At 44.7% G+C, this 17,345-nt stretch overlaps 23 non-coding genes across 23 annotated transcripts; all 23 read right to left on the bottom strand.

Annotated features, from left to right (window-relative positions):
- Positions 1 to 117: 117 nt before the first annotated feature.
- Trnah-gug (transfer RNA histidin (anticodon GUG)) lies at positions 118 to 189 on the bottom strand. Its single transcript has one exon. It is a non-coding gene; the product is annotated as a tRNA-His (tRNA).
- A 547-nt stretch (positions 190 to 736) lies between these two features.
- On the bottom strand, positions 737 to 808 carry Trnah-gug (transfer RNA histidin (anticodon GUG)). Its single transcript has one exon. It is a non-coding gene; the product is annotated as a tRNA-His (tRNA).
- Positions 809 to 1,362: 554 nt separating this feature from the next.
- On the bottom strand, positions 1,363 to 1,434 carry Trnah-gug (transfer RNA histidin (anticodon GUG)). Its single transcript has one exon. It is a non-coding gene; the product is annotated as a tRNA-His (tRNA).
- A 547-nt stretch (positions 1,435 to 1,981) lies between these two features.
- On the bottom strand, positions 1,982 to 2,053 carry Trnah-gug (transfer RNA histidin (anticodon GUG)). Its single transcript has one exon. It is a non-coding gene; the product is annotated as a tRNA-His (tRNA).
- A 553-nt stretch (positions 2,054 to 2,606) lies between these two features.
- On the bottom strand, positions 2,607 to 2,678 carry Trnah-gug (transfer RNA histidin (anticodon GUG)). Its single transcript has one exon. It is a non-coding gene; the product is annotated as a tRNA-His (tRNA).
- A 547-nt stretch (positions 2,679 to 3,225) lies between these two features.
- On the bottom strand, positions 3,226 to 3,297 carry Trnah-gug (transfer RNA histidin (anticodon GUG)). Its single transcript has one exon. It is a non-coding gene; the product is annotated as a tRNA-His (tRNA).
- A 553-nt stretch (positions 3,298 to 3,850) lies between these two features.
- Trnah-gug (transfer RNA histidin (anticodon GUG)) lies at positions 3,851 to 3,922 on the bottom strand. Its single transcript has one exon. It is a non-coding gene; the product is annotated as a tRNA-His (tRNA).
- Positions 3,923 to 4,469: 547 nt separating this feature from the next.
- Positions 4,470 to 4,541, bottom strand: Trnah-gug (transfer RNA histidin (anticodon GUG)). The gene has a single exon. It is a non-coding gene; the product is annotated as a tRNA-His (tRNA).
- A 553-nt stretch (positions 4,542 to 5,094) lies between these two features.
- On the bottom strand, positions 5,095 to 5,166 carry Trnah-gug (transfer RNA histidin (anticodon GUG)). The gene has a single exon. It is a non-coding gene; the product is annotated as a tRNA-His (tRNA).
- A 547-nt stretch (positions 5,167 to 5,713) lies between these two features.
- Positions 5,714 to 5,785, bottom strand: Trnah-gug (transfer RNA histidin (anticodon GUG)). Its single transcript has one exon. It is a non-coding gene; the product is annotated as a tRNA-His (tRNA).
- A 553-nt stretch (positions 5,786 to 6,338) lies between these two features.
- On the bottom strand, positions 6,339 to 6,410 carry Trnah-gug (transfer RNA histidin (anticodon GUG)). The gene has a single exon. It is a non-coding gene; the product is annotated as a tRNA-His (tRNA).
- Positions 6,411 to 6,957: 547 nt separating this feature from the next.
- Positions 6,958 to 7,029, bottom strand: Trnah-gug (transfer RNA histidin (anticodon GUG)). The gene has a single exon. It is a non-coding gene; the product is annotated as a tRNA-His (tRNA).
- A 553-nt stretch (positions 7,030 to 7,582) lies between these two features.
- Trnah-gug (transfer RNA histidin (anticodon GUG)) lies at positions 7,583 to 7,654 on the bottom strand. The gene has a single exon. It is a non-coding gene; the product is annotated as a tRNA-His (tRNA).
- Positions 7,655 to 8,199: 545 nt separating this feature from the next.
- Trnah-gug (transfer RNA histidin (anticodon GUG)) lies at positions 8,200 to 8,271 on the bottom strand. Its single transcript has one exon. It is a non-coding gene; the product is annotated as a tRNA-His (tRNA).
- Positions 8,272 to 8,824: 553 nt separating this feature from the next.
- Trnah-gug (transfer RNA histidin (anticodon GUG)) lies at positions 8,825 to 8,896 on the bottom strand. Its single transcript has one exon. It is a non-coding gene; the product is annotated as a tRNA-His (tRNA).
- A 547-nt stretch (positions 8,897 to 9,443) lies between these two features.
- Trnah-gug (transfer RNA histidin (anticodon GUG)) lies at positions 9,444 to 9,515 on the bottom strand. Its single transcript has one exon. It is a non-coding gene; the product is annotated as a tRNA-His (tRNA).
- A 1,170-nt stretch (positions 9,516 to 10,685) lies between these two features.
- On the bottom strand, positions 10,686 to 10,757 carry Trnah-gug (transfer RNA histidin (anticodon GUG)). Its single transcript has one exon. It is a non-coding gene; the product is annotated as a tRNA-His (tRNA).
- Positions 10,758 to 11,927: 1,170 nt separating this feature from the next.
- On the bottom strand, positions 11,928 to 11,999 carry Trnah-gug (transfer RNA histidin (anticodon GUG)). Its single transcript has one exon. It is a non-coding gene; the product is annotated as a tRNA-His (tRNA).
- Positions 12,000 to 13,171: 1,172 nt separating this feature from the next.
- On the bottom strand, positions 13,172 to 13,243 carry Trnah-gug (transfer RNA histidin (anticodon GUG)). Its single transcript has one exon. It is a non-coding gene; the product is annotated as a tRNA-His (tRNA).
- A 553-nt stretch (positions 13,244 to 13,796) lies between these two features.
- Positions 13,797 to 13,868, bottom strand: Trnah-gug (transfer RNA histidin (anticodon GUG)). The gene has a single exon. It is a non-coding gene; the product is annotated as a tRNA-His (tRNA).
- A 545-nt stretch (positions 13,869 to 14,413) lies between these two features.
- Trnah-gug (transfer RNA histidin (anticodon GUG)) lies at positions 14,414 to 14,485 on the bottom strand. Its single transcript has one exon. It is a non-coding gene; the product is annotated as a tRNA-His (tRNA).
- Positions 14,486 to 15,655: 1,170 nt separating this feature from the next.
- Trnah-gug (transfer RNA histidin (anticodon GUG)) lies at positions 15,656 to 15,727 on the bottom strand. The gene has a single exon. It is a non-coding gene; the product is annotated as a tRNA-His (tRNA).
- A 1,170-nt stretch (positions 15,728 to 16,897) lies between these two features.
- On the bottom strand, positions 16,898 to 16,969 carry Trnah-gug (transfer RNA histidin (anticodon GUG)). Its single transcript has one exon. It is a non-coding gene; the product is annotated as a tRNA-His (tRNA).
- Between the last annotated feature and the right edge of the window lie 376 nt (positions 16,970 to 17,345).

Raw genomic sequence — 17,345 nt, 5'->3', positions numbered from 1 at the left:
GAATGATCAGAATTCTTTTCTGCAGTAGTTTGAAATGGGCCGACTTCTGCATGTAGCTGTTGTAACTTCGGTCATTAAAAAGAAAGAATGCTGATATCCCAAAATGAAAAGTGTAGATGCCGTGACCAGGATTCGAACCTGGGTTCTTGCGGCCACAACGCAAAGTCCTAACCACTAGACGATCACGGCTGTTCTACCACCTGAAAGGGCCGGGGATTTATACACATTTTCAGCCTTTTCCTTCCTACGATCAGCCATTAAACACATCGCTTTGTCACAGTATAATGTTGATGACGCCCTCTAAAAACAGCTGGAAGTCCCACACAAGTCAGTGAGCAAAGTGTTTCCGCCATTTACTAATGACATCAGCAATGTACTTGATGATAAGAGTAACTTTCAGCCATAGTATGAAGGATATGAAGGCGCTCAAATGAAATCAAAGAGTAAGTTGCTGTAGAAGATGGACAAGTTTCCCTGCATGACATGAAAGTTTGAGAAGGAGGTGAAGGACTTAGGCAGCTACATCAGCTACACGTGGGCCATAAAACGTAGTAAAACTAGGTGCCTCTATAATCAGTGTAGCAAGTGGATGGCTGTAGAAAATGGCTTCATTTTGAAAACTTCTGCAGTTGAGACGCAAAAACATTTGAGCAAAGGCTACGTCCTAGTGGGCGACAGGAAAGACAAGCGTCTGGGAAAATGCAGAGAATTTCACCTTGCAAAAGTTGGGGTAACATGCCGTGACCCGGATTCGAACCGGGGTTCTTGCGGCCACAAGGCAAAGTCCTAACCACTAGACGATCACGGCTACATCTCACCCTCTTATCAGAAAGACATTTTTCGTGCTGTAGTGACTGGCACTTAATTTCTTTTCACTCTTACCGGAATATGTTGGGGTACAATATTTTAGGCCTCTTGAGAAATCAAACAAAAATGACTGAGTTGTCCTCATTTCCAAAGTCACTTTACTACTCCAACAGTACTAGTGAAAAAAAAATGAGGGTTAGGGTGAGGGATACAGTGAGGGTTAGGACTGCTGCAAGGAGTCTGGGCTAGGGTTGGAGTCAGAGTGAGGGCTGGGCTTAGGATCAGGGCTAGGCTTACACTTCGACACTGTTAAGGTATAGGGCTAGGGTTAAACGTAGAGTTAGGACCAGGGTTTGGATTAGGGGTAGGGTGCGGGTTGGGGTTAGGGTTAGATGTCCCCAATCTTAGCCAAAACATGTCCACTAAAATACTGTGGCGGAATGATCAGAATTCTTTTCTGCAGTAGTTTGAAATGGGCCGACTTCTGCATGTAGCTGTTGTAACTTCGGTCATTAAAAAGAAAGAATGCTGATATCCCAAAATGAAAAGTGTAGACGCCGTGACCAGGATTCGAACCTGGGTTCTTGCGGCCACAACGCAAAGTCCTAACCACTAGACGATCACGGCTGTTCTACCAGCTGAAAGGGCCGGGGATTTATACACATTTTCAGCCTTTTCCTTCCTACGATCAGCCATTAAACACATCGCTTTGTCACAGTATAATGTTGATGACGCCCTCTAAAAACAGCTGGAAGTCCCACACAAGTTAGTGAGCAAAGTGTTTCCGCCATTTACTAATGACATCAGCAATGTACTTGATGATAAGAGTAACTTTCAGCCATAGTATGAAGGATATGAAGGCGCTCAAATGAAATCAAAGAGTAAGTTGCTGTAGAAGATGGACAAGTTTCCCTGCATGACATGAAAGTTTGAGAAGGAGGTGAAGGACTTAGGCAGCTACATCACCTACACGTGGGCCATAAAACGTAGTAAAACTAGGTGCCTCTATAATCAGTGTAGCAAGTGGATGGCTGTAGAAAATGGCTTCATTTTGAAAGCTTCTGCAGTTGAGACGCAAAAACATTTGAGCAAAGGCTACGTCCTAGTGGGCGACAGGAAAGACAAGCGTCTGGGAAAATGCAGAGAATTTCACCTTGCAAAAGTTGGGGTAACATGCCGTGACCCGGATTCGAACCGGGGTTCTTGCGGCCACAACGCAAAGTCCTAACCACTAGACGATCACGGCTACATCTCACCCTCTTATCAGAAAGACATTTTTCGTGCTGTAGTGACTGGCACTTAATTTCTTTTCACTCTTACCGGAATATGTTGGGGTACAATATTTTAGGCCTCTTGAGAAATCAAACAAAAATGACTGAGTTGTCCTCATTTCCAAAGTCACTTTACTACTCTAACAGTACTAGTGAAAAAAAATGAGGGTTAGGGTGAGGGATACAGTGAGGGTTAGGACTGCTGCAAGGAGTCTGGGCTAGGGTTGGAGTCAGAGTGAGGGCTGGGCTTAGGATCAGGGCTAGGCTTACACTTCGACACTGTTAAGGTATAGGGCTAGGGTTAAACGTAGAGTTAGGACCAGGGTTTGGATTAGGGGTAGGGTGCGGGTTGGGGTTAGGGTTAGATGTCCCCAATCTTAGCCAAAACATGTCCACTAAAATACTGTGGCGGAATGATCAGAATTCTTTTCTGCAGTAGTTTGAAATGGGCCGACTTCTGCATGTAGCTGTTGTAACTTCGGTCATTAAAAAGAAAGAATGCTGATATCCCAAAATGAAAAGTGTAGATGCCGTGACCAGGATTCGAACCTGGGTTCTTGCGGCCACAACGCAAAGTCCTAACCACTAGACGATCACGGCTGTTCTACCAGCTGAAAGGGCCGGGGATTTATACACATTTTCAGCCTTTTCCTTCCTACGATCAGCCATTAAACACATCGCTTTGTCACAGTATAATGTTGATGACGCCCTCTAAAAACAGCTGGAAGTCCCACACAAGTCAGTGAGCAAAGTGTTTCCGCCATTTACTAATGACATCAGCAATGTACTTGATGATAAGAGTAACTTTCAGCCATAGTATGAAGGATATGAAGGCGCTCAAATGAAATCAAAGAGTAAGTTGCTGTAGAAGATGGACAAGTTTCCCTGCATGACATGAAAGTTTGAGAAGGAGGTGAAGGACTTAGGCAGCTACATCTCCTACACGTGGGCCATAAAACGTAGTAAAACTAGGTGCCTCTATAATCAGTGTAGCAAGTGGATGGCTGTAGAAAATGGCTTCATTTTGAAAGCTTCTGCAGTTGAGACGCAAAAACATTTGAGCAAAGGCTACGTCCTAGTGGGCGACAGGAAAGACAAGCGTCTGGGAAAATGCAGAGAATTTCACCTTGCAAAAGTTGGGGTAACATGCCGTGACCCGGATTCGAACCGGGGTTCTTGCGGCCACAACGCAAAGTCCTAACCACTAGACGATCACGGCTACATCTCACCCTCTTATCAGAAAGACATTTTTCGTGCTGTAGTGACTGGCACTTAATTTCTTTTCACTCTTACCGGAATATGTTGGGGTACAATATTTTAGGCCTCTTGAGAAATCAAACAAAAATGACTGAGTTGTCCTCATTTCCAAAGTCACTTTACTACTCCAACAGTACTAGTGAAAAAAAATGAGGGTTAGGGTGAGGGATACAGTGAGGGTTAGGACTGCTGCAAGGAGTCTGGGCTATGGTTGGAGTCAGAGTGAGGGCTGGGCTTAGGATCAGGGCTAGGCTTACACTTCGACACTGTTAAGGTATAGGGCTAGGGTTAAACGTAGAGTTAGGACCAGGGTTTGGATTAGGGGTAGGGTGCGGGTTGGGGTTAGGGTTAGATGTCCCCAATCTTAGCCAAAACATGTCCACTAAAATACTGTGGCGGAATGATCAGAATTCTTTTCTGCAGTAGTTTGAAATGGGCCGACTTCTGCATGTAGCTGTTGTAACTTCGGTCATTAAAAAGAAAGAATGCTGATATCCCAAAATGAAAAGTGTAGATGCCGTGACCAGGATTCGAACCTGGGTTCTTGCGGCCACAACGCAAAGTCCTAACCACCAGACGATCACGGCTGTTCTACCAGCTGAAAGGGCCGGGGATTTATACACATTTTCAGCCTTTTCCTTCCTACGATCAGCCATTAAACACATCGCTTTGTCACAGTATAATGTTGATGACGCCCTTTAAAAACAGCTGGAAGTCCCACACAAGTCAGTGAGCAAAGTGTTTCCGCCATTTACTAATGACATCAGCAATGTACTTGATGATAAGAGTAACTTTCAGCCATAGTATGAAGGATATGAAGGCGCTCAAATGAAATCAAAGAGTAAGTTGCTGTAGAAGATGGACAAGTTTCCCTGCATGACATGAAAGTTTGAGAAGGAGGTGAAGGACTTAGGCAGCTACATCAGCTACACGTGGGCCATAAAACGTAGTAAAACTAGGTGCCTCTATAATCAGTGTAGCAAGTGGATGGCTGTAGAAAATGGCTTCATTTTGAAAACTTCTGCAGTTGAGACGCAAAACCATTTGTGCAAAGGCTACGTCCTAGTGGGCGACAGGAAAGACAAGCGTCTGGGAAAATGCAGAGAATTTCACCTTGCAAAAGTTGGGGTAACATGCCGTGACCCGGATTCGAACCGGGGTTCTTGCGGCCACAACGCAAAGTCCTAACCACTAGACGATCACGGCTACATCTCACCCTCTTATCAGAAAGACATTTTTCGTGCTGTAGTGACTGGCACTTAATTTCTTTTCACTCTTACCGGAATATGTTGGGGTACAATATTTTAGGCCTCATGAGAAATCAAACAAAAATGACTGAGTTGTCCTCATTTCCAAAGTCACTTTACTACTCCAACAGTACTAGTGAAAAAAAATGAGGGTTAGGGTGAGGGATACAGTGAGGGTTAGGACTGCTGCAAGGAGTCTGGGCTAGGGTTGGAGTCAGAGTGAGGGCTGGGCTTAGGATCAGGGCTAGGCTTACACTTCGACACTGTTAAGGTATAGGGCTAGGGTTAAACGTAGAGTTAGGACCAGGGTTTGGATTAGGGGTAGGGTGCGGGTTGGGGTTAGGGTTAGATGTCCCCAATCTTAGCCAAAACATGTCCACTAAAATACTGTGGCGGAATGATCAGAATTCTTTTCTGCAGTAGTTTGAAATGGGTCGACTTCTGCATGTAGCTGTTGTAACTTCGGTCATTAAAAAGAAAGAATGCTGATATCCCAAAATGAAAAGTGTAGATGCCGTGACCAGGATTCGAACCTGGGTTCTTGCGGCCACAACGCAAAGTCCTAACCACTAGACGATCACGGCTGTTCTACCAGCTGAAAGGGCCGGGGATTTATACACATTTTCAGCCTTTTCCTTCCTACGATCAGCCATTAAACACATCGCTTTGTCACAGTATAATGTTGATGACGCCCTCTAAAAACAGCTGGAAGTCCCACACAAGTCAGTGAGCAAAGTGTTTCCGCCATTTACTAATGACATCAGCAATGTACTTGATGATAAGAGTAACTTTCAGCCATAGTATGAAGGATATGAAGGCGCTCAAATGAAATCAAAGAGTAAGTTGCTGTAGAAGATGGACAAGTTTCCCTGCATGACATGAAAGTTTGAGAAGGAGGTGAAGGACTTAGGCAGCTACATCAGCTACACGTGGGCCATAAAACGTAGTAAAACTAGGTGCCTCTATAATCAGTGTAGCAAGTGGATGGCTGTAGAAAATGGCTTCATTTTGAAAGCTTCTGCAGTTGAGACGCAAAAACATTTGAGCAAAGGCTACGTCCTGGTGGGCGACAGGAAAGACAAGCGTCTGGGAAAATGCAGAGAATTTCACCTTGCAAAAGTTGGGGTAACATGCCGTGACCCGGATTCGAACCGGGGTTCTTGCGGCCACAACGCAAAGTCCTAACCACTAGACGATCACGGCTACATCTCACCCTCTTATCAGAAAGACATTTTTCGTGCTGTAGTGACTGGCACTTAATTTCTTTTCACTCTTACCGGAATATGTTGGGGTACAATATTTTAGGCCTCTTGAGAAATCAAACAAAAATGACTGAGTTGTCCTCATTTCCAAAGTCACTTTACTACTCCAACAGTACTAGTGAAAAAAAATGAGGGTTAGGGTGAGGGATACAGTGAGGGTTAGGACTGCTGCAAGGAGTCTGGGCTATGGTTGGAGTCAGAGTGAGGGCTGGGCTTAGGATCAGGGCTAGGCTTACACTTCGACACTGTTAAGGTATAGGGCTAGGGTTAAACGTAGAGTTAGGACCAGGGTTTGGATTAGGGGTAGGGTGCGGGTTGGGGTTAGGGTTAGATGTCCCCAATCTTAGCCAAAACATGTCCACTAAAATACTGTGGCGGAATGATCAGAATTCTTTTCTGCAGTAGTTTGAAATGGGCCGACTTCTGCATGTAGCTGTTGTAACTTCGGTCATTAAAAAGAAAGAATGCTGATATCCCAAAATGAAAAGTGTAGATGCCGTGACCAGGATTCGAACCTGGGTTCTTGCGGCCACAACGCAAAGTCCTAACCACCAGACGATCACGGCTGTTCTACCAGCTGAAAGGGCCGGGGATTAATACACATTTTCAGCCTTTTCCTTCCTACGATCAGCCATTAAACACATCGCTTTGTCACAGTATAATGTTGATGACGCCCTTTAAAAACAGCTGGAAGTCCCACACAAGTCAGTGAGCAAAGTGTTTCCGCCATTTACTAATGACATCAGCAATGTACTTGATGGTAAGAGTAACTTTCAGCCATAGTATGAAGGATATGAAGGCGCTCAAATGAAATCAAAGAGTAAGTTGCTGTAGAAGATGGACAAGTTTCCCTGCATGACATGAAAGTTTGAGAAGGAGGTGAAGGACTTAGGCAGCTACATCAGCTACACGTGGGCCATAAAACGTAGTAAAACTAGGTGCCTCTATAATCAGTGTAGCAAGTGGATGGCTGTAGAAAATGGCTTCATTTTGAAAACTTCTGCAGTTGAGACGCAAAACCATTTGAGCAAAGGCTACGTCCTAGTGGGCGACAGGAAAGACAAGCGTCTGGGAAAATGCAGAGAATTTCACCTTGCAAAAGTTGGGGTAACATGACGTGACCCGGATTCGAACCGGGGTTCTTGCGGCCACAACGCAAAGTCCTAACCACTAGACGATCACGGCTACATCTCACCCTCTTATCAGAAAGACATTTTTCGTGCTGTAGTGACTGGCACTTAATTTCTTTTCACTCTTACCGGAATATGTTGGGGTACAATATTTTAGGCCTCATGAGAAATCAAACAAAAATAACTGAGTTGTCCTCATTTCCAAAGTCACTTTACTACTCCAACAGTACTAGTGAAAAAAAATGAGGGTTAGGGTGAGGGATACAGTGAGGGTTAGGACTGCTGCAAGGAGTCTGGGCTAGGGTTGGAGTCAGAGTGAGGGCTGGGCTTAGGATCAGGGCTAGGCTTACACTTCGACACTGTTAAGGTATAGGGCTAGGGTTAAACGTAGAGTTAGGACCAGGGTTTGGATTAGGGGTAGGGTGCGGGTTGGGGTTAGGGTTAGATGTCCCCAATCTTAGCCAAAACATGTCCACTAAAATACTGTGGCGGAATGATCAGAATTCTTTTCTCCAGTAGTTTGAAATGGGTCGACTTCTGCATGTAGCTGTTGTAACTTCGGTCATTAAAAAGAAAGAATGCTGATATCCCAAAATGAAAAGTGTAGATGCCGTGACCAGGATTCGAACCTGGGTTCTTGCGGCCACAACGCAAAGTCCTAACCACTAGACGATCACGGCTGTTCTACCAGCTGAAAGGGCCGGGGATTTATACACATTTTCAGCCTTTTCCTTCCTACGATCAGCCATTAATCACATCGCTTTGTCACAGTATAATGTTGATGACGCCCTCTAAAAACAGCTGGAAGTCCCACACAAGTCAGTGAGCAAAGTGTTTCCGCCATTTACTAATGACATCAGCAATGTACTTGATGATAAGAGTAACTTTCAGCCATAGTATGAAGGATATGAAGGCGGTCAAATGAAATCAAAGAGTAAGTTGCTGTAGAAGATGGACAAGTTTCCCTGCATGACATGAAAGTTTGAGAAGGAGGTGAAGGACTTAGGCAGCTACATCAGCTACACATCAGCTAAAACGTAGTAAAACTAGGTGCCTCTATAATCAGTGTAGCAAGTGGATGGCTGTAGAAAATGGCTTCATTTTGAAAACTTCTGCAGTTGAGACGCAAAAACATTTGAGCAAAGGCTACGTCCTAGTGGGCGACAGGAAAGACAAGCGTCTGGGAAAATGCAGAGAATTTCACCTTGCAAACGTTGGGGTAACATGCCGTGACCCGGATTCGAACCGGGGTTCTTGCGGCCACAACGCAAAGTCCTAACCACTAGACGATCACGGCTACATCTCACCCTCTTATCAGAAAGACATTTTTCGTGCTGTAGTGACTGGCACTTAATTTCTTTTCACTCTTACCGGAATATGTTGGGGTACAATATTTTAGGCCTCATGAGAAATCAAACAAAAATAACTGAGTTGTCCTCATTTCCAAAGTCACTTTACTACTCCAATAGTACTAGTGAAAAAAAATGAGGGTTAGGGTGAGGGATACAGTGAGGGTTAGGACTGCTGCAAGGAGTCTGGGCTAGGGTTGGAGTCAGAGTGAGGGCTGGGCTTAGGATCAGGGCTAGGCTTACACTTCGACACTGTTAAGGTATAGGGCTAGGGTTAAACGTAGAGTTAGGACCACGGTTTGGATTAGGGGTAGGGTGCGGGTTGGGGTTAGGGTTAGATGTCCCCAATCTTAGCCAAAACATGTCCACTAAAATACTGTGGCGGAATGATCAGAATTCTTTTCTGCAGTAGTTTGAAATGGGCCGACTTCTGCATGTAGCTGTTGTAACTTCGGTCATTAAAAAGAAAGAATGCTGATATCCCAAAATGAAAAGTGTAGATGCCGTGACCAGGATTCGAACCTGGGTTCTTGCGGCCACAACGCAAAGTCCTAACCACCAGACGATCACGGCTGTTCTACCAGCTGAAAGGGCCGGGGATTTATACACATTTTCAGCCTTTTCCTTCCTACGATCAGCCATTAAACACATCGCTTTGTCACAGTATAATGTTGATGACGCCCTCTAAAAACAGCTGGAAGTCCCACACAAGTTAGTGAGCAAAGTGTTTCCGCCATTTACTAATGACATCAGCAATGTACTTGATGATAAGAGTAACTTTCAGCCATAGTATGAAGGATATGAAGGCGCTCAAATGAAATCAAAGAGTAAGTTGCTGTAGAAGATGGACAAGTTTCCCTGCATGACATGAAAGTTTGAGAAGGAGGTGAAGGACTTAGGCAGCTACATCAGCTACACGTGGGCCATAAAACGTAGTAAAACTAGGTGCCTCTATAATCAGTGTAGCAAGTGGATGGCTGTAGAAAATGGCTTCATTTTGAAAGCTTCTGCAGTTGAGACGCAAAAACATTTGAGCAAAGGCTACGTCCTAGTGGGCGACAGGAAAGACAAGCGTCTGGGAAAATGCAGAGAATTTCACCTTGCAAAAGTTGGGGTAACATGCCGTGACCCGGATTCGAACCGGGGTTCTTGCGGCCACAACGCAAAGTCCTAACCACTAGACGATCACGGCTACATCTCACCCTCTTATCAGAAAGACATTTTTCGTGCTGTAGTGACTGGCACTTAATTTCTTTTCACTCTTACCGGAATATGTTGGGGTACAATATTTTAGGCCTCATGAGAAATCAAGCAAAAATAACTGAGTTGTCCTCATTTCCAAAGTCACTTTACTACTCCAACAGTACTAGTGAAAAAAAATGAGGGTTAGGGTGAGGGATACAGTGAGGGTTAGGACTGCTGCAAGGAGTCTGGGCTATGGTTGGAGTCAGAGTGAGGGCTGGGCTTAGGATCAGGGCTAGGCTTACACTTCGACACTGTTAAGGTATAGGGCTAGGGTTAAACGTAGAGTTAGGACCAGGGTTTGGATTAGGGGTAGGGTGCGGGTTGGGGTTAGGGTTAGATGTCCCCAATCTTAGCGAAAACATGTCCACTAAAATACTGTGGCGGAATGATCAGAATTCTTTTCTGCAGTAGTTTGAAATGGGCCGACTTCTGCATGTAGCTGTTGTAACTTCGGTTATTAAAAAGAAAGAATGCTGATATCCCAAAATGAAAAGTGTAGATGCCGTGACCAGGATTCGAACCTGGGTTCTTTTGGCCACAACGCAAAGTCCTAACCACTAGACGATCACGGCTGTTCTACCAGCTGAAAGGGCCGGGGATTTATACACATTTTCAGCCTTTTCCTTCCTACGATCAGCCATTAAACACATCGCTTTGTCACAGTATAATGTTGATGACGCCCTCTAAAAACAGCTGGAAGTCCCACACAAGTCAGTGAGCAAAGTGTTTCCGCCATTTACTAATGACATCAGCAATGTACTTGATGATAAGAGTAACTTTCAGCCATAGTATGAAGGATATGAAGGCGCTCAAATGAAATCAAAGAGTAAGTTGCTGTAGAAGATGGACAAGTTTCCCTGCATGACATGAAAGTTTGAGAAGGAGGTGAAGGACTTAGGCAGCTACATCAGCTACACATCAGCTAAAACGTAGTAAAACTAGGTGCCTCTATAATCAGTGTAGCAAGTGGATGGCTGTAGAAAATGGCTTCATTTTGAAAACTTCTGCAGTTGAGACGCAAAAACATTTGAGCAAAGGCTACGTCCTAGTGGGCGACAGGAAAGACAAGCGTCTGGGAAAATGCAGAGAATTTCACCTTGCAAAAGTTGGGGTAACATGCCGTGACCCGGATTCGAACCGGGGTTCTTGCGGCCACAACGCAAAGTCCTAACCACTAGAGGATCACGGCTACATCTCACACTCTTATCAGAAAGACATTTTTCGTGCTGTAGTGACTGGCACTTAATTTCTTTTCACTCTTACCGGAATATGTTGGGGTACAATATTTTAGGCCTCATGAGAAATCAAACAAAAATAACTGAGTTGTCCTCATTTCCAAAGTCACTTTACTACTCCAACAGTACTAGTGAAAAAAAATGAGGGTTAGGGTGAGGGATACAGTGAGGGTTAGGACTGCTGCAAGGAGTCTGGGCTAGGGTTGGAGTCAGAGTGAGGGCTGGGCTTAGGATCAGGGCTAGGCTTACACTTCGACACTGTTAAGGTATAGGGCTAGGGTTAAACGTAGAGTTAGGACCAGGGTTTGGATTAGGGGTAGGGTGCGGGTTGGGGTTGGGGTTAGATGTCCCCAATCTTAGCCAAAACATGTCCACTAAAATACTGTGGCGGAATGATCAGAATTCTTTTCTGCAGTAGTTTGAAATGGGCCGACTTCTGCATGTAGCTGTTGTAACTTCGGTCATTAAAAAGAAAGAATGCTGATATCCCAAAATGAAAAGTGTAGATGCCGTGACCAGGATTCGAACCTGGGTTCTTTTGGCCACAACGCAAAGTCCTAACCACTAGACGATCACGGCTGTTCTACCAGCTGAAAGGGCCGGGGATTTATACACATTTTCAGCCTTTTCCTTCCTACGATCAGCCATTAAACACATCGCTTTGTCACAGTATAATGTTGATGACGCCCTCTAAAAACAGCTGGAAGTCCCACACAAGTCAGTGAGCAAAGTGTTTCCGCCATTTACTAATGACATCAGCAATGTACTTGATGATAAGAGTAACTTTCAGCCATAGTATGAAGGATATGAAGGCGCTCAAATGAAATCAAAGAGTAAGTTGCTGTAGAAGATGGACAAGTTTCCCTGCATGACATGAAAGTTTGAGAAGGAGGTGAAGGACTTAGGCAGCTACATCAGCTACACATCAGCTAAAACGTAGTAAAACTAGGTGCCTCTATAATCAGTGTAGCAAGTGGATGGCTGTAGAAAATGGCTTCATTTTGAAAACTTCTGCAGTTGAGACGCAAAAACATTTGAGCAAAGGCTACGTCCTAGTGGGCGACAGGAAAGACAAGCGTCTGGGAAAATGCAGAGAATTTCACCTTGCAAAAGTTGGGGTAACATGCCGTGACCCGGATTCGAACCGGGGTTCTTGCGGCCACAACGCAAAGTCCTAACCACTAGAGGATCACGGCTACATCTCACACTCTTATCAGAAAGACATTTTTCGTGCTGTAGTGACTGGCACTTAATTTCTTTTCACTCTTACCGGAATATGTTGGGGTACAATATTTTAGGCCTCATGAGAAATCAAACAAAAATAACTGAGTTGTCCTCATTTCCAAAGTCACTTTACTACTCCAACAGTACTAGTGAAAAAAAATGAGGGTTAGGGTGAGGGATACAGTGAGGGTTAGGACTGCTGCAAGGAGTCTGGGCTAGGGTTGGAGTCAGAGTGAGGGCTGGGCTTAGGATCAGGGCTAGGCTTACACTTCGACACTGTTAAGGTATAGGGCTAGGGTTAAACGTAGAGTTAGGACCAGGGTTTGGATTAGGGGTAGGGTGCGGGTTGGGGTTGGGGTTAGATGTCCCCAATCTTAGCCAAAACATGTCCACTAAAATACTGTGGCGGAATGATCAGAATTCTTTTCTGCAGTAGTTTGAAATGGGCCGACTTCTGCATGTAGCTGTTGTAACTTCGGTCATTAAAAAGAAAGAATGCTGATATCCCAAAATGAAAAGTGTAGATGCCGTGACCAGGATTCGAACCTGGGTTCTTTTGGCCACAACGCAAAGTCCTAACCACTAGACGATCACGGCTGTTCTACCAGCTGAAAGGGCCGGGGATTTATACACATTTTCAGCCTTTTCCTTCCTACGATCAGCCATTAAACACATCGCTTTGTCACAGTATAATGTTGATGACGCCCTCTAAAAACAGCTGGAAGTCCCACACAAGTCAGTGAGCAAAGTGTTTCCGCCATTTACTAATGACATCAGCAATGTACTTGATGATAAGAGTAACTTTCAGCCATAGTATGAAGGATATGAAGGCGCTCAAATGAAATCAAAGAGTAAGTTGCTGTAGAAGATGGACAAGTTTCCCTGCATGACATGAAAGTTTGAGAAGGAGGTGAAGGACTTAGGCAGCTACATCAGCTACACGTGGGCCATAAAACGTAGTAAAACTAGGTGCCTCTATAATCAGTGTAGCAAGTGGATGGCTGTAGAAAATGGCTTCATTTTGAAAGCTTCTGCAGTTGAGACGCAAAAACATTTGAGCAAAGGCTACGTCCTAGTGGGCGACAGGAAAGACAAGCGTCTGGGAAAATGCAGAGAATTTCACCTTGCAAAAGTTGGGGTAACATGCCGTGACCCGGATTCGAACCGGGGTTCTTGCGGCCACAACGCAAAGTCCTAACCACTAGACGATCACGGCTACATCTCACCCTCTTATCAGAAAGACATTTTTCGTGCTGTAGTGACTGGCACTTAATTTCTTTTCACTCTTACCGGAATATGTTGGGGTACAATATTTTAGGCCTCATGAGAAATCAAACAAAAATAACTGAGTTGTCCTCATTTCCAAAGTCACTTTACTACTCCAACAGTACTAGTGAAAAAAAATGAGGGTTAGGGTGAGGGATACAGTGAGGGTTAGGACTGCTGCAAGGAGTCTGGGCTATGGTTGGAGTCAGAGTGAGGGCTGGGCTTAGGATCAGGGCTAGGCTTACACTTCGACACTGTTAAGGTATAGGGCTAGGGTTAAACGTAGAGTTAGGACCAGGGTTTGGACTAGGGGTAGGGTGCGGGTTGGGGTTGGGGTTAGATGTCCCCAATCTTAGCGAAAACATGTCCACTAAAATACTGTGGCGGAATGATCAGAATTCTTTTCTGCAGTAGTTTGAAATGGGCCGACTTCTGCATGTAGCTGTTGTAACTTCGGTCATTAAAAAGAAAGAATGCTGATATCCCAAAATGAAAAGTGTAGATGCCGTGACCAGGATTCGAACCTGGGTTCTTGCGGCCACAACGCAAAGTCCTAACCACTAGACGATCACGGCTGTTCTACCAGCTGAAAGGGCCGGGGATTTATACACATTTTCAGCCTTTTCCTTCCTACGATCAGCCATTAAACACATCGCTTTGTCACAGTATAATGTTGATGACGCCCTCTAAAAACAGCTGGAAGTCCCACACAAGTCAGTGAGCAAAGTGTTTCCGCCATTTACTAATGACATCAGCAATGTACTTGATGATAAGAGTAACTTTCAGCCATAGTATGAAGGATATGAAGGCGCTCAAATGAAATCAAAGAGTAAGTTGCTGTAGAAGATGGACAAGTTTCCCTGCATGACATGAAAGTTTGAGAAGGAGGTGAAGGACTTAGGCAGCTACATCAGCTACACATCAGCTAAAACGTAGTAAAACTAGGTGCCTCTATAATCAGTGTAGCAAGTGGATGGCTGTAGAAAATGGCTTCATTTTGAAAACTTCTGCAGTTGAGACGCAAAAACATTTGAGCAAAGGCTACGTCCTAGTGGGCGACAGGAAAGACAAGCGTCTGGGAAAATGCAGAGAATTTCACCTTGCAAAAGTTGGGGTAACATGCCGTGACCCGGATTCGAACCGGGGTTCTTGCGGCCACAACGCAAAGTCCTAACCACTAGAGGATCACGGCTACATCTCACACTCTTATCAGAAAGACATTTTTCGTGCTGTAGTGACTGGCACTTAATTTCTTTTCACTCTTACCGGAATATGTTGGGGTACAATATTTTAGGCCTCATGAGAAATCAAACAAAAATAACTGAGTTGTCCTCATTTCCAAAGTCACTTTACTACTCCAACAGTACTAGTGAAAAAAAATGAGGGTTAGGGTGAGGGATACAGTGAGGGTTAGGACTGCTGCAAGGAGTCTGGGCTAGGGTTGGAGTCAGAGTGAGGGCTGGGCTTAGGATCAGGGCTAGGCTTACACTTCGACACTGTTAAGGTATAGGGCTAGGGTTAAACGTAGAGTTAGGACCAGGGTTTGGATTAGGGGTAGGGTGCGGGTTGGGGTTGGGGTTAGATGTCCCCAATCTTAGCCAAAACATGTCCACTAAAATACTGTGGCGGAATGATCAGAATTCTTTTCTGCAGTAGTTTGAAATGGGCCGACTTCTGCATGTAGCTGTTGTAACTTCGGTCATTAAAAAGAAAGAATGCTGATATCCCAAAATGAAAAGTGTAGATGCCGTGACCAGGATTCGAACCTGGGTTCTTTTGGCCACAACGCAAAGTCCTAACCACTAGACGATCACGGCTGTTCTACCAGCTGAAAGGGCCGGGGATTTATACACATTTTCAGCCTTTTCCTTCCTACGATCAGCCATTAAACACATCGCTTTGTCACAGTATAATGTTGATGACGCCCTCTAAAAACAGCTGGAAGTCCCACACAAGTCAGTGAGCAAAGTGTTTCCGCCATTTACTAATGACATCAGCAATGTACTTGATGATAAGAGTAACTTTCAGCCATAGTATGAAGGATATGAAGGCGCTCAAATGAAATCAAAGAGTAAGTTGCTGTAGAAGATGGACAAGTTTCCCTGCATGACATGAAAGTTTGAGAAGGAGGTGAAGGACTTAGGCAGCTACATCAGCTACACATCAGCTAAAACGTAGTAAAACTAGGTGCCTCTATAATCAGTGTAGCAAGTGGATGGCTGTAGAAAATGGCTTCATTTTGAAAACTTCTGCAGTTGAGACGCAAAAACATTTGAGCAAAGGCTACGTCCTAGTGGGCGACAGGAAAGACAAGCGTCTGGGAAAATGCAGAGAATTTCACCTTGCAAAAGTTGGGGTAACATGCCGTGACCCGGATTCGAACCGGGGTTCTTGCGGCCACAACGCAAAGTCCTAACCACTAGAGGATCACGGCTACATCTCACACTCTTATCAGAAAGACATTTTTCGTGCTGTAGTGACTGGCACTTAATTTCTTTTCACTCTTACCGGAATATGTTGGGGTACAATATTTTAGGCCTCATGAGAAATCAAACAAAAATAACTGAGTTGTCCTCATTTCCAAAGTCACTTTACTACTCCAACAGTACTAGTGAAAAAAAATGAGGGTTAGGGTGAGGGATACAGTGAGGGTTAGGACTGCTGCAAGGAGTCTGGGCTAGGGTTGGAGTCAGAGTGAGGGCTGGGCTTAGGATCAGGGCTAGGCTTACACTTCGACACTGTTAAGGTATAGGGCTAGGGTTAAACGTAGAGTTAGGACCAGGGTTTGGATTAGGGGTAGGGTGCGGGTTGGGGTTGGGGTTAGATGTCCCCAATCTTAGCCAAAACATGTCCACTAAAATACTGTGGCGGAATGATCAGAATTCTTTTCTGCAGTAGTTTGAAATGGGCCGACTTCTGCATGTAGCTGTTGTAACTTCGGTCATTAAAAAGAAAGAATGCTGATATCCCAAAATGAAAAGTGTAGATGCCGTGACCAGGATTCGAACCTGGGTTCTTTTGGCCACAACGCAAAGTCCTAACCACTAGACGATCACGGCTGTTCTACCAGCTGAAAGGGCCGGGGATTTATACACATTTTCAGCCTTTTCCTTCCTACGATCAGCCATTAAACACATCGCTTTGTCACAGTATAATGTTGATGACGCCCTCTAAAAACAGCTGGAAGTCCCACACAAGTCAGTGAGCAAAGTGTTTCCGCCATTTACTAATGACATCAGCAATGTACTTGATGATAAGAGTAACTTTCAGCCATAGTATGAAGGATATGAAGGCGCTCAAATGAAATCAAAGAGTAAGTTGCTGTAGAAGATGGACAAGTTTCCCTGCATGACATGAAAGTTTGAGAAGGAGGTGAAGGACTTAGGCAGCTACATCAGCTACACATCAGCTAAAACGTAGTAAAACTAGGTGCCTCTATAATCAGTGTAGCAAGTGGATGGCTGTAGAAAATGGCTTCATTTTGAAAACTTCTGCAGTTGAGACGCAAAAACATTTGAGCAAAGGCTACGTCCTAGTGGGCGACAGGAAAGACAAGCGTCTGGGAAAATGCAGAGAATTTCACCTTGCAAAAGTTGGGGTAACATGCCGTGACCCGGATTCGAACCGGGGTTCTTGCGGCCACAACGCAAAGTCCTAACCACTAGAGGATCACGGCTACATCTCACACTCTTATCAGAAAGACATTTTTCGTGCTGTAGTGACTGGCACTTAATTTCTTTTCACTCTTACCGGAATATGTTGGGGTACAATATTTTAGGCCTCATGAGAAATCAAACAAAAATAACTGAGTTGTCCTCATTTCCAAAGTCACTTTACTACTCCAACAGTACTAGTGAAAAAAAATGAGGGTTAGGGTGAGGGATACAGTGAGGGTTAGGACTGCTGCAAGGAGTCTGGGCTAGGGTTGGAGTCAGAGTGAGGGCTGGGCTTAGGATCAGGGCTAGGCTTACACTTCGACACTGTTAAGGTATAGGGCTAGGGTTAAACGTAGAGTTAGGACCAGGGTTTGGATTAGGGGTAGGGTGCGGGTT

This window comes from Haliotis asinina, chromosome 1 (assembly GCF_037392515.1).
Source record: "Haliotis asinina isolate JCU_RB_2024 chromosome 1, JCU_Hal_asi_v2, whole genome shotgun sequence".
Taxonomy (NCBI): domain Eukaryota; kingdom Metazoa; phylum Mollusca; class Gastropoda; order Lepetellida; family Haliotidae; genus Haliotis; species Haliotis asinina.
This window is presented reverse-complemented; position numbering and strand designations above follow the sequence as displayed.